The following is a 3,157-nucleotide window of genomic DNA, read 5'->3' as shown; positions in this document are numbered from 1 at the left end:
AGAATTAGTTTCTCCTCTACATTTCTTTCTAACCTTCCATACCAAACTCTAAGTTCTGAAAGACACCATGCCCCAGTCATTTAATATCCATCCACTGGAACTATTATACTGCCTTGCATATATCAGAAACTTAATAAATATCTGTGGGATGAATGATATTTCTGTACCTAGAAAGGTGTGTAGAAAGACTATAAGGCAGTATTTCTCAAGTTCTGAGAAATAAAGTCTTATGGAACACTCTTCCCCAAAAGAATTTCATGATCACATCAATTCAGGAAACAATATAATCTCTCTTCCCATAAAATAGAATAAAATGTATGTGTATAATAAAAGCACCAACTCATGTATGAATGACACATGGACATGGAAATGGTGTAGGGATTGACTGTGGGAGTGAGTGGTTGACTGGGAGGAAGAAGGCAGAAGGGGAAAAATTGGAACAACTATAATAGAATAACAATAAAAAATAAAATAAATAAAATAATATAAAAAGCACTGAAAAGGCCTGTTGTAAAGAAACCAGTATTTATCACAGCTACTTGAACATGGGACTCTTCTGTTATTGAGAACTACTAACATTCTGTAAACCTCTTTCACATTCATATTTTGCAAAACACACTTTGGAAAAATGCAGCTTTTATAAATGTATGTAAGGAACCTGGAGGTCATCACTCGGTACTCATGATTACAACAAAAGAGCTGAAAAAAACTAAAAATCAACAACTCTTCTTCAATCCATCAGGGAATTGAGATCACAGGGCAAGTTGCTGCCCCTCAGTTCGGAGATTATCAGAGCAGAAACATCTACAGGAACCAGTGCTAAGTAGGGAAACCTAAATTGTACTTGACACGTTTACCCCTGGCTGGTTTGGCTCAGTGGATTGAGCGTCGGCCTGCGAGCTAAGTGTCGCTGGTTCGATCTTCCAGACAGGGCACATCAGAGAAGGAAAACTCTGACTCCAAAAAACCTCCGCTGCCTTGCGGCATACCTCTTCAGGGGAAAGGCTAAGGGAGTAAATAAACCCCGACAGAAAATCCGGAGCCGGAGTCCCTAAGGCGGTTTGACGTTGTAGTCAACACCGGCAACTCCTGCGGTGCACCTGAAGCCAGGCTGTATTGACTCCGTCTTTCCCTTGGATCCTTCAGCTGCGAAGAGAGGGGGGGTCTGCTGCATGGGCAACAGCAGACCCTCCATATCACCCTGCCCAGGCTCTGTAGCTTCAGCTTCACTGGAGAGGACACTCCAGCATCATCGCAAGATGTCGATTTAACATGGGAGGAGACAGATACCGTGTCACTCCCGAGTCGGACTGCACAGCCATTCTCGGCGGTGCAGATAGACTCTTAAGAAGCTACACCATCGTCTCTCAAGACGGACGGGCATGGGCAACAGCAGACCCTCCATATCACCCTGCCCAGGCTCTGTAGCTTCAGCTTCACTGGAGAGGACACTCCAGCATCATCGCAAGATGTCGATTCAACACGGGAGGAGACAGATACCGTGTCACTCCCGAGTCGGACTGCACAGCCATTCTCGGCGGTGCAGATAGACTCTTAAGAAGCTACACCATCGTCTCTCGAGACGGACGGCTGCCAACGACGACTTGACGCGTTGCTGGAGTCTCAGTGTGAACAGTTGGAGAGATAAAAACTCCAGTGGGGGGATCTGTCTTAAGAAGGCACCCCACACTTGTGCACTAACAGGCTCTCATAGAAAAGGTGGGGGTGTGGGAGTCCCTCTGGCTTCCAGTTTGCAGTAAAGTAGCCATTCTGAAATACATCAGAGCACTCTGTTCTTGATAGGGTCTGCCCTCAGAGAAAACTATATTTCTGAATGTTATCAATAGAGGTTTTACTAAAGCCTAAGTGACCTAAGGGAGGAGAATTTCTCAGCACCTGCCCACTAAAGCTCTCCTGTCTCACCTACAGGGGAGGAAGACTGAGAAGCATTTGTAAAGGTTACATCCCAGAGGCACAGGCTCAGGAAGTGGCTGAGCCCCAGTCATAGGACTATGTTCTGTTTCCCTTCCCTGCATACCTCACCACCACATCACTGGGGGTTCTGTATAGTAACAAGGGAATACAATGAAACTTGTTGAGAGGTCCACATTGAATGGATGCAATGAATGCAGAGAGGAAGAAAGCAGCAGCAATATGAGAGAAGTGATTTTTCCTCCACCCAACATGATTTTTCTCTCCCCCAGCCCCTACTCCCCATGTTTGTTTCCCTCATCCACCATGCCTCCCCACCTACCCCAGTCCAATCAATCTTTCAAATTTCTCCTTTTGCATGAAGCATCCCTGAGGACTCTAGCCCACAGTGCTCCTTGCTGTACCTGTGATCTTTACCATATAAATAACTCAGAGCCCCAGTTCAAACACAAGCTGAATTTTTTTTTCTGGTGGTTCCATATCACCCCAGTAGAATATCAGCTTGGTGAGAGCAGGGAAGTGTGAATAATTCAATGCCCTCATTTCCCTGTGGCATGTAGCATCTTGCTTCACATCCACTTACTGGATCAACAGACATCAATAGGGTCTCAGGTAACATCAGGCTTCTAGTAAGTGTTACATGGGAGGTAAAAGGATAAACCAGACAGAGGTGGGAAGATGGTGGGGACTGGTTGGTTGATGAGTTGGTTCTTCTTGCACACAGTGAAAGAGAAAGACTGTGTAGTTGCAAGAACTATCCTGAAGGGGAACAGACTCTCATGGGGCTTCTTTCATATAGCCTTCAGGACAAGGTATGGGTGGACTGGGTATTGCTCTCAACACCATTTGTCCAAAATCTGCCCACAAATTGCAGGTACTTCCATGCTGGCCTGTTCTGATTGATTGCACTGAAGCAAGAAGGAAAAAATAAAGAAAAACATAAACCCTTGACCCTTAAAGGAAGTATGATTCCACCTTCAAGAGTCTAGTGAAGGTTTAGGTCTGCTCTGAATTACCTAAATCAGAAGACACCCTACTCCAGGACAATTTCATTTCTTTTGTGGGAGACATCATGGTACAATGAAAAAAGTTGGTGCTTTAGAGTAGCAAGCCTGCCCCTTAGTAGAAAAGTAACCTCTCTGAACCTGAGTTTCCTCATCTCTACAAGGAGCAATTATATTTACCTTGCATGTTTACCATGAGAATTAGAGATAATGCATGTAAA

The sequence above is a fragment of the Furipterus horrens genome, unplaced genomic scaffold (genome assembly GCF_987537825.1).
Source record: "Furipterus horrens unplaced genomic scaffold, mFurHor1.1.pri manual_scaffold_9, whole genome shotgun sequence".
Classification (NCBI taxonomy): Eukaryota; Metazoa; Chordata; class Mammalia; order Chiroptera; family Furipteridae; genus Furipterus; species Furipterus horrens.
This window is presented reverse-complemented; position numbering follows the sequence as displayed.